We start from the raw sequence: 12673 nt of genomic DNA on the forward strand, positions 1-12673 counted from the left end.
ACTGCTATCATTTTAACAATTTCCTTACTGTCCATATTTTAGCATCTTTCTATCCTAATCTCTTTCTACCATAAAACCAGTGACCAGAATATACTTTTGTTTTTCAGTGGGTATAATTATCTCCTATCTATGTTGTGCAAAACCTATAACCCTTCTTTTCCCAACTGTCCACTAGAGTCAAACAGAAGTGTTTGGGTTATCCCTGAATTTTGTTTCTCACTCCTGAGCAAAATTAGTCACAATATGGCTCTATCAAGCCTCTTTTGTATTCACGAAAATTGACAACACTTTGTGAACGTTATTTTAAATTATAGCCATTGTTGCTTCTGGGGCAAAAAGGGCACTAACCTTTTAATGTGACAAAAATGCACCTTACGATCAGTTACAGTTCATTGGTAAGAATAATGTACTTAATTCTGATTTGCTAAGTGTTTGTTAAACTATAAAAATTTAAATAGAAGGTTCACTTGAATGGTTACTCTGTTTAGATAACTAACTCAGCATTCAAAGATGAAATGCTGAATCAAAACATAAATCATGGTCAAAATTAAAAGTGAGGTTTACATTTTTACATCTTGCTGTGATCAATTAGCAATATTAGAAATAGGAACATTTAGATTTGTAGTCTGTTAAGTCACACAAGTAGAGATATGTGGTATCTTAGTGACTGGAGGAGAGTAATGCGTGCCTGTACACATATATTTTAACAATCTGAAAATGTTAAGAGAATTTTCAAAAATGTTAAGAAACATTCAGATTACTAAATTTAAAGTCGTCAACTGTATGGATAAAGAAACTGGGGCTCAGATCGGTTAGTGGGACTTTCCTGGAGCCCTACCAAACTGCTTCTGGTGTGCAAAGGATCAAGAGATCATAAGGCAAACACTCCTATCCCTCCAACCTTCCCCCACCTTCCCCTGCTCCCAGAATCATGATGTTGCGTGTGCGGTAAAGCTCGGTACTGTTTTAGTATTTCATATACTATTTCAAATCCCCTTAACATCTGATGAAACTTCACAAATAACCTCCCTTCCTTTCCAGCTATTTCACGAATCTGTTTCCATTCCGCACAGTGATTTTTCTACTTATTCATCACACACCAGTGACAATTCTTACAGGAGAAAAAAGTCCTATTTCCTTAGCTCATTATCAGTTTGAAGAATGGTGTATTTATGACACGTCCAAGGTTTAAATCTTATTTCAGTTGATTCTTTCCTCCAGAAATACATAAGAAAATCTGAGCTCGTAAGTATTCTTCAAAGCCTTTTCACAGGTGTGTAGTGAGGGTTTGGGGGCAAGGGCTTTGGGGGTTATTTAACCCAGCACGCCCATTTCACAATGGTCACTGAAGCCTGGCAATGGTAAGCAACCGATCTAGGGCCTGACAGGTAGAAACTGGGTAAGAATTCTGGTCTTCTGATATCTAGAACAATACTATTTTTAGTACCTATTCAAGTGAACCATATGGGATGTGACACTTTACTCATCTGGTATCGTTCTGTGTTTTTATAGCAAAAGTCCAGGTTTTGTCTTTATCTGAAACTGTGGCCTGTAATAATAATGCAGATATAATATTAAATATACTATAATGCTTAAGCTTGTGTCATTGGTGTTTTATGAAGGTAGTTCTTGTGTCTATTTTTGTAACACCTACAGATCCCTGCTAAATGTCTAAGACCTCTCATTGGACAGTTGATTGATTTGTGTCAATCATCTCAATAGCTCATATGAATTTCTTTACTGCTGACCAGGCTGTGATCATCAGTTATGAGTATTAAGGTGGCTGGAATAGACTGACTATTCTCTGGGCCGGTGTCTCTACCATATGGACTAACACGGAAGAAAAACACGTTGGTGGCTACATTTTTACCTTAGTTACAAATCATCCAGATTGAAGATTCGCATAGCTCAAATCTAAGATAATTGCTATTCTCATATTTCATTTTTTCCTAGAGTGATCTGGAACATTGAGACATTGCCTCAAAGAAAGTTACCTGGATTTTATCTCCTTTCCATCTGTTTTGCTGCTAGTAGATATAAGATTGTGTCAGTTACGGATTCTTACATATTAACAACAAAGTTCATCACCTGTATTTCCTTCCACAGGGCATCAAAAAGTATTATAATGTTGGCTTTGCTACTAAAATATTTTGATAATAACTAAAATTCTACAAATGCCCTCATTATAACTTAGCATCGTTATAAATTTGAATAACAGGAGACTGGTTATTTATGTAGTTGCTCAGGTATTTTTGAAAATAAGGAAATAAAAAGTCTTCTTTATAATAAATGTTCACAGTTTGACTTTCCATAAGGCTTATTAAATAATATACAAATGGCTACCATTCTGCTGAAATGTCACAGTAAAAACATTAATAATGGCACAGAAGTGAAATGTCCCCAAGTGGGAAATCATCTTCATGACCTCCTAAATCTCTCTTCCAACTAAAACTTTGCTTTTTTATTGAAAAAAGTTACATTTCTAAAAGAATATAAAAATAGAAAATGAATCAAGAAAGCTTTAACAGATACAATTTTGAAAGAAATTTTATAAACATTAGATGAAATATTATATATATATATATATATATCTTTAAGAATGTGCTTTGTCTTGCCATACCAAACACTGCATGAAAACTAAATTGAATGGGTATATTATATATGAGCTGTTGAAAAGTATAACTGTTAAATTTTAAGATAGACAACTTAAACATATAGAAGTACTAACATTTTTAAGTTAAGCTCAGCTAAAACCTGCCTACATGACTAATTTGCAAATCTATCATTTTGAATCAAAAAAATAAAAGAATGTTTAATCAAGCAAGGCACATTTCTTTTAGGCAAGTCTGTCTTTAATACCACTCATCAGGGCACAGTGTAGACTTCACTTATTCACGTTGTAAATGGGCTAATCTACATATGAGAGCCTTTGGTACAAAACACGCCTTCACGAATAAAGCTGCACATAACCCAGAACACAGAAGGTAACATTAATGCATCTCATGATTAAACTGAGTCCAGTAATTAACTGAAAAAGGAAAACAGTAATAGTTGGCTTGTTGAAAACAGTTAGATTTTCTTTATCAGCAATATTGATTAGTTTTTGGATCATTCTATTTCATCAAAATGTCAAAAGGTTGAAACGAGACCCTAATATTTTGAACATTCTTCTTTATCTCTTGATTGATATCTTTTATATTGCATAAGGTTTGAAGAGAATCCTCCAGCTTCAGAGCTGTCTCCTTTATGTAAAGCATTTGTTAGAGACGTGTTATTTAATGTCAACTGAAACAAAAATATGTGCTGGCAGACAGGTCACCACCCATCAGCGGCAGGACCAACGATGCATTCTTGCCCTAGGCGATTAAAAATGAGCATCCTACTGGTCAGTGCAGTTCAACGGTTCTTTATGTGGGGCTCTTCAGATATCTGTTGGGCAGAGTAAACACAATAATTTACTGTATATATTACTTTTAAAAATATAGATCTTAAGTGACCATAAAATATTCTATTCATTACACTTTTCAAAATTGGGTTTTTTTCTTACTGTTACCCTGAAAACGTCAAGCAATTTAATTCTCTAAATGTATTAACTACGAATCTGATTTTTTTTTTTTTTGGTTCTAAATAGAATCACAAAATACCCTACATAGCCAAAGCAATCCTGAGAAAAAAAGAACAAGGCTGGAGGTATCACTGCCTGACTTCAAACTGTACTGCAAAATGAAAATAATCAAAACAGCATGGTACTGACGGAACAGGCACACGGACTGATGGAACAGAATTGAAAGCCTAGAAATAAACCCACATATCTATGGCCAAATAAATTTTGACAAAGGAGCCAAAAATATACAGTGAAGAAAAGAAAGCCTCTTCAATAAATGATGCTGGGAAAAGTGGAAAGCCGCATGCAAAAGAATGAAACTAGACCGTTATCTGTCACCATACATCCAAAATTAATTCAAAATGGATCAAAAACCGAAATATAAGACCTGAAACAATAAATTGCATAGAAGAAAACATAGGTACTAAACTCATGGACCTTGGATTTAGAAAGAATTTTATGAATTTGACCTCGATAGCAAGGGAAATAAAAGCAAAAATAAATGAATGGGACTATATCAAACTAAAAATCTTCTGCACAGCAAAAGAAACCATCAACCAAACAAAGAGGCAACCAACTGGGAGAAGATATTTGCAAACAAAGCCTCTGAGAAGGAGCTAATATCTAAAATATATAAAGAACTCCTACAACTCAACAACAACAAAAACCCAAACAATCCAATTTAAAAAATGGGGAGAGGACCTAAACAGACACTTCTCCCATGAAGACATACACATGGCCAACAGACATATGAAAAGATGCTCAACTTCACTAGCTATTAGGGAAAAGCAATGAAAACCACAATGAGATACCATCTCACACCTATGAGAATGGCTATCATCAATAAAACAAGTAATAACAAGTGTTAGAGAGGATATGGGGGAAAAAGGAACCCTCATACACTGCTGGTGGGGATGTAAATTGGTACAGCCATTACGGAAAACAGTATGGAGGTTCCTCAAAAAAATTAAGAATAGAGTTACCATATAACCCTCTTCTGGGTTTCTACCCCCCAAATTTGAAAACATTTATTCATAAAGATACAGGCACCCCAATGTTCACTACAGCATTATTCACAACGGCCAAGACAATGGAAACAACCAAAGTGCCCATCGATAGGTGATTGGATAAAGAAGCTGTGGTACATATATACAATGGAATATTACTCAGCCATAAGAAAAGATGAAATACTGCCATTTGTGACAATACGGATGGATCTTGAGATTATCATGCTAAGCAAAATAAGTCAGATAGAAAAAGTTGAGAACCATATGATTTCACTTATATGTAGGATACAAAACTGAAAACAACAAACAAACAAGACAAACAAACAAAAACTCATAGACACAGACAATAGTTTAGTGGTTACCAGAGGGAAAGCGGGGAGGGGGAAGTAGATAAGGGTAAAGGGGGTCGACTATATGGTGACGGAAGAAGATTTGACTTTGGGTGGTGAACACAATGCAATATACATATGACGTACTATTGAATTGTCCACTTGAAACCTATACAATTTTATTAACCAATATCACCCCAACAAATTTAATAAAGAATAAAAATAAATAAATGTATTAACTACATATTGAATGATTTTAATTTGTTAGAAAAAGTTTCAGAGTATGCTGAAATTATAAACTTTTCCCCCTTATTAATAATGACCTACAAATGTAGTCAAAACCAATGTGATTGTTTGTTTTTTGAACAGGAAATTTTATCTTTATCTTTAGAACCATCTGAAAGGTTCCGAATGTCTACTATTTTTTAAAAAAATTTTTTGCATTAATTTTCTCAATGTATTTCCAAGGGTTTGTTTCTTTTCTGGCTGTATATTCCACTGTGGTAATCTAAGGTGAGAAGTCTTTTAAAGTGAATAGAAATTCCATGCTCAGATAAATGTTATGGTCGGGGCGAGCGAGGGGGAGAGAAAGCGAGAGAGACACTCAAAATGAGTGCTGTGAAAACTGTGTTCTAGCTGCTACAGATGTCATGCTGTATGGTCTATCCTGTCATTACAAACTTTCGAATCTGTTGATCTTTTAAAATATGAACTCTACAGAGTTATGTATCACAAACTAAGACAATAACCACCTGACCAAGGTCTGTAGAGAACCAAGGAATAAAAGTTCAATGTCTGGTGCTCTCCTCTCCACTACAAAATGAATGGAATGAATGAATAAATGAATGAATGAATGAATTACAAATGCTGACAACAAAGTATTTCTTAAAAATAGCATAAGGCAGCATGGCTGTCTTGTTCTCAGCTACAGCCAGAAACTAGAATGGGGTCTGGCACATAGCAGATACTTTATATGTTGAATGATGAATAAATCCCTATCACATAGGAGGTACTCAGTAAATATATGTTGACTGAATAAATGGATATGTAAAAATTGATATACTCTAGAGATTTACTAATCGTATACTATAAAGACAAAAATGAAAATGCTAAACCCAGCTCCAGGTTTCAATATGTGAATATTATCCATCATAATACCTAGGGAAGACCATTTCCCATATATACTCCTGGTTTTAGCAGATGTCTCAAATCCAGTAGTAAGTGCCTAACTATGGCGATCTGGACTTTGAGTGCTTTTAATGGAAGAATCACTCGCTCGCTAAACTGAATGCTGTATGCCTAGCACGTGCTGGGCAACCAGCCAGTGAAAAGTTTTTGTCGTTGGCCTAGATTACACTTGATCACTCTTCATGGAAGTTATAACTCCTTAACACCAATCTTTGGTCAAAAAGCAAGAGTATATTCTTGTATCATTGTATGTTTCATTTTCATTATGAGGATCTAATACCTCTAAATGACTACTCATTACAAGAAACTACAAGTAACATTAATGATCTGGCATCCACTTTATTTCCTGAGTTCCTAGCTTCTGCTCAATGCCACCGCAGCTTTGGTTATATCGAGATGGTTCTGTTAAGCGACTTGTCTTGTTACTGTTACATCCTTTTCACATAAGGGGTTGGCAATTCTTTTTAACCACATGTGTCAGTACATGTCTCAAGGCTCTTGGGATTATTGAATAAGTATGGTATAGTCTGGCATCTGAGAGTGATGTTCGGATAATCATCATGATGTTTATAGTCGTGGCTAAGAATTGGGTTGAAGGGCTTAGAAGGATGGACATTGCCTTAAATATCAAAATCATCTCTACAAGAAGACAGAAAGGAAGTGTAATAAGAAATGGTGATCTATAATGAAAGGTATTTGGCCAAATTAGTATTCTAAAAAGATAAGAACAGTCGACTTTCTATAATTATCAAATTTGTGAAGAAGTGATTAGTGCTTCCACCAAGGTGTAAATGAGAGGTACAGAAACCCAGCTTAACTGTTGGCCTCACTAACTTGTACTTGATGATGAGAAAAGAGCTGATATCATTCTACAATATGTAGTTTCATGGAAGCTTTGTTTTCATGTGTCTATACTTTGACATCTATTAAATAACTTAGAGTTGGCTGCATCCCAACAAGTTCTGCAAATTCTACCAACCCAATGGTAATGAATCAGCCCCAAGGACTAGAAAGGTTTCTTGCTCAACTATGTATAATGCTCTGTTTGGCCTCTTGGAAATTAGGTACTCTTGGCAGGCAAAAAAGTTTAAACTCACTCACTAAGTAAAGCTGGTAATGTGCTAAGACGTGAGCTTGGTCAAAAATCTGGAAAGTCACGGGAAAATGAGCTTCAATACTACTTGAAGCAGTATTTAGGTTTACTAATAATAAATACCCTCAATTCATAGTTACCTAGTAAAATAAAGTGATCTTTTGAAAATAGTTAAAATATTTACAGATAAAAGACTAACAGAATCTAGGTATAAAGCAGTCCAAGCACAGTTCTTACCTGGAGAAGTTATTTCTGTCTGTGGTTTTTAGTTGTCTACTGCATTCTGAAATCTGACATATAGCCACTCTTGTTTAATATGATTTTATTATAATTTCTTATAGAAGTAATGTATCAGTGAATATCTGATGTACTTTTTTTTTGTCCTATAGTTACACCTGAGGTAAACAGAAAATGTAACGGCATGGGAGGCGCCCTCTTAAATATCTAATACCTTGGCTATACGTTATAATAGGAAATCCAGTAAAACCCATATTGAATTAAATAACAACAGCAAAAAAGTTACAATTCCTCAACTGAAACCAAAAAAAAAAAAAAAAAATTATTCAATCCTCTATTTTGTGTCCTAACAATGTGTCCTCAGAAGAGAGAAGTGATCTCTGTCCCATGTGGCCTTCATTGTGTAAAAATTTAGAAGGCGAAAGAGTTTCTAACGTCTACTGGTCTACATATGTAATCTCAAACACATGCATTTGTTTTCTTTAACTTAGTGACGTATTTGGTAAGGAAACTGTGCCACTTGGATGTACAGAGGTAACAGCCAGGTCAATCTCTGGCTGGTTCGCCCGAGAAAAGCAGGGAAAGCAGACAATTCAGAAGGGGAAAGGAGAATGTTCCTCTCTCTTCATGTTAGAAGAATCCCATTTCCTGCTGCAGAAGAAGGCGCATCTGTTACAATATTACCTAAAATCATGGCAATATCTGCAGTGCACATTTATATCAACGTTTTCATTAGTTTTAGTAATTCCATACTACACATGGTGGCTTTTCAAAGCTACTTAGAATTTCCCAGTACCAATATATGCTACTGGTGCTTCTCACCTATTTTATTTGGAAGTGATCTAAGTTCTGCCATTATACAAGTCATTCTAAGACTCTGCTCATATTTCTCATAGATTCAATGTCCTCATCGTCTTTCATATATAAAAAAAGCACTTTAAAAAACAGCCAACTTTTGAAATCCTACCATATAACTTGCCAATTACATTAAAAATTAGTTGATTTTGTAAAAGAAATCATTTTATCCAGTAAGGCCATATCTACAGTAATGTAATTCTTTATGGCGATTCACTGATGAACTCTCTAATGCCTTATTTAATCAGTTTCCGTAGTAATGAAGACCCTGTGGATATGTGAGGAACCACCGTTAACTGAAACCAAGTCTGAACTTAGTTGGAAGTTCCTTAGAATGTCTGCTAGATAGGCAAGCCCTGGAGATATCACTTTCCATTCTGAGTTTTGCTGTACTGCATCGGCAAGTCAATACGTATATTTTGGGCACTACTAACGAAGAGCATCTATTAGCTATTAGGTAGGAAACATGGTCTCTGTGAAGCATTCTAACTTCCAGGTACCCATGGTGATTAGAAGTGGTATCTCATATAATGTTCTATTTAAATTATTCCACCCCCAAGATTGGGTAGTACTTAATGTGGAAAACCTGGAGCACGCTTTACCAAATGGAAGCCTTCTCCAGTGAATCAATTACTGCCAGGAATTTTATCCAAAAGAGCAGGGTGAGGCATGTAATCCTCACAGGGGTACAATGAAGCATAGATACACAACATGACAATTTTGTTATAGCTTTAAAACACTCAAATTGGAATGCTATTTCCTTCCTCTTATCCCTCCAAATACTTAGCAAGCACCAGCTTCATTCCAGGTAACATTCCAGGTCTCGGGGGTACAGTACCAACGAACAGACAAAAGTCCTTGTCTTCACAGAAGGGAAAGGAAGACGAGCCAGAAACAAAGTAAGCAAAATATCTAATACGTTACAGTGGAAAATAAAGCAGACAAAGGAGCGAGGGAGTGCTTTGGGGGCACAGAGTGTCCAGGGAAGGCTTCGCTGAGATGGGTGACAGCTGAAGAGGTGAAGGAGTGAGTCATGCTCATACTCGCTACGAAATGGGGAGCCCACTGGGGGCTTTGCCACAAGGAAGTGACATGACCTGACAAGTGTTTTAAAAGGATCACTCTGGCTGCTAGGTCGAGAATAGACTCAAGCAGAACTTTTCTTCCAAATTTAATCATATGTTTCAATTTAAGGAACACATTCACAGGCATAAAAATAAGAACCTTAGGAGTCAGAGAGAATTTCCATAAAGAATAAGAGTTTAAAATAAACTTATTGAAAAGCAAGTGAAACAGTGACGCTGATAGACATAGAACGCACAGGCGCACTGCTAACTTGCATCCGAGCAGGCCGCCGGGGACCACGGAGATGCCCAGGGGCCTTTGTGCTCTGACAGAAGGGTGAGTGTGAGGCTGGGGCTCACAGGACCAGGAAAAGCTTCTCTCCACTCCCCAGCATCTCAGCTCACTGAGGGGTATGAGGCCTGTACTTGCAAAGTCAGGGCCCTGCACGCATGCTCCTCAGATGCGATGAAACACCATTTTCTTCTTGTTGTTCGTTTAAGCGCCACCTTATAGCACCAGGATTTACTTTTCAGGCCAGACTGCCTATTCTGCACCATTTAGGTTGCAACAATAATAAAATGGCTCCCAAGAAAATGGTGGAGACTCTTTTCCGGATCTCTTCTTTAATGCAATTGATAGTTAACGGTGTAAAATTTGAAATGTAAGGAAAAACACATCCAGTACAGAAAAAGAAAAGAGAGAAAAACCATAAAAACAATTCTATGTAAAATGTTTTTTCTTTATACTTTCAAAGACAAAAAACAGTTTACGGCATCACTGAAAGCAAAGACTAATATCTGAAAACTTTCTAACCTGTCTGAATCATTTAAATTACGTTTCAGGGTGACTGTGAACATAAAAAGACCTGCTATAACACTGGCCATTCTCTGGCAGGAGGTTAGGAGCTGAGTCACAGTAGTAAGGTTTGGGCTCTGCATGGCTTTCTCTCCCTTCTTTCTGCCTCCTCTCATCTGCCTTCTCTTAAAGGTTATCAATCACTCCCTGCAGGTTATAAAAAAAAAACAAGCGATTTCACTTGACACATAACACTGTCAAACAAAATACAGGAAATTAGTAGTACAGTAGCAATAGTTTTATCCTCCTTAGTTTAAAAGGCCAAATACAAAACAGAAAGAAAAAAACCCACCCTAAAATGCAAGCCCTAAAAATCCTCTTCCTCATTGTTATGCTCCTCACCTCTATCTCACAGTGTTTCTATAAGTCTTCAGAATGGGGGTGGGGGGCAGTGCACATGTGCTTCTTTGCATTTCTGAGTGGGAGGGATTATCACGTCTATTCACAGCTGAGAGGTGGGAAGGACTTGGAAGATGCTATAGAAAACACTGAAATTTTAAATGTATAGAAGTCAGTAAATTATAGTTATGGTTCTCCAAGGAATAGACTGTTGGTATATAATATATATTGACTTTATATACCATCAGCAAAGCAATTACTTGAGTTTGTTATATGCCAAAGGGGTAAATAACAAGTTTTATGTCAACAAACCATAACTTTAAATTTCTTCATACATTTAAAATTTCAATCCTGAAATTTCATTTTAAAGTTTAGAAATAACACTCCCTCTTATGTATAACTGTTTGTGATTATCTTACCAAAGTTGTTGGTATTTAAATTTGGTATGATATCAGTTTAAAGCACCATAAAATAAATAAGATAATCACAATGTCATTATTTCTGGATTCACCAGCTATAGGGTATATAGACTTTCCCAGGGTTGATGGATGTGCACTGATCAAGTCACACTTCCTCTCATGAATCTCTTGTACACATAGACCTTTGTACACCTTTCAACATCCAAGGCTCAACAGCGAAGTCTGTGGTTTGGCAAAGCTAAATGGCCTGTGTAAACTTAGACTCATTAGCAGTTTGCTCTAAGCCCAAATCACTAACCCATTTCAATTTTCTAAATGACTCTGGATCTTAGAGAAGGAGCTAAAGCTATCAGGTGGGATAAAATTATATTCTAATGTTATTTTGAGGACAGATGCTTTATAAGGCAACAATGTCACAAATTTCAATGAGCTGGCAATCTCCTGCTTTTAATCCTTTTGTTCTAAGTAATGTCTCCCTTCTTAATAAGGGATAGGCATTTACACCACTTTCTGGCACGATTCTCCAGTAACCTAAGCAAAGTATAGGGAGATGGACAAATAACAATTTGCACAATACTATCACCTGCTGTAGGTGAAAACACATGAAAATAGGAAACTAACTGTAAAACTGAAAAATACCCATAGTCCTATCAGGTATCCCTACTGTGACCGATTATATTTTCTGAGCATAATATTAAATCAAAATCAATCAATCATATAATAATCTTTTATTTCTGGAAAAGTCAATTTCTTCATCTGATTTAAATAACGTATATTTGATTTCCATGGTTAAAAGTATCAGATGATTAGAAAAGGGTTAATTTTCAGTATACTGAAAAAAATAGGTTTCTGGAGACAGGAACTCATTAATTGTAACGTGGGCTGAAGTGAAACCTAAAAGTAAAAGATATTTATTTTCTCAATCTCTTTCAAGTCATCCAATAAAAGGAACATGGAGTTTAAGGGCAGAAAGACCTGGCTTTAAAAAACTGGGTCTCTTGCTAGTTGTGAAGTCTTAGGGAAATCACTTAACCATAACCATCTGTTTTTTACCCTCCTAAGATGAGGTTAATACCATTTATCTTGCAAAGTTGAGAAGTGTCAAGGACATGGTTGACCCTTAATAAATGGTAATTATTATTGTTATATAAACAGTAAACAGGAAGACACTGGTTATTTGTATATTCCATATCACTCACAAAGCTCGGTATTAATAATGCATTGCTTGCAAGTAAAGATCACAATAATAATGTAATCTCTTAGTAAATAACGTAATGTGATAATGTAATCTCTTAGCAAAATCTCTGCTGCATGTCATGCAATTACTTTCTCCAAGTGTTATACCTGTATTACTATTTCGTATTCACAACAACCCTATAAGGCAGTATTTATTATCCTCATTTTACAAACAAGGAAACTGAGGCACAGAGAGGTTGAGTAATTTGCTCAAGGTCATACAGCAGAGTCAGGATTCAAACCCTGGCAATATGACTGCTGAGCTTTTATGCTTTAAACCACTTTATTAAAAGCCTGAAAATAACATTAAAGTCAGATAATAGTTCTTCGTTCATCAAATATGCATTGAATAAGCTGCTATATTCTGTGCTAGGCACTAGTATCCAAAACTTTGTCAAGACACAGAACCTATAACCTTTAAAGAGCTACAATATGGCAACTAAAAG

Source organism: Pteropus medius, unplaced genomic scaffold (genome assembly GCF_902729225.1).
Source record: "Pteropus medius unplaced genomic scaffold, Ma_sr-lr_union100, whole genome shotgun sequence".
In the NCBI taxonomy this organism is placed as follows: Eukaryota; Metazoa; Chordata; class Mammalia; order Chiroptera; family Pteropodidae; genus Pteropus; species Pteropus medius.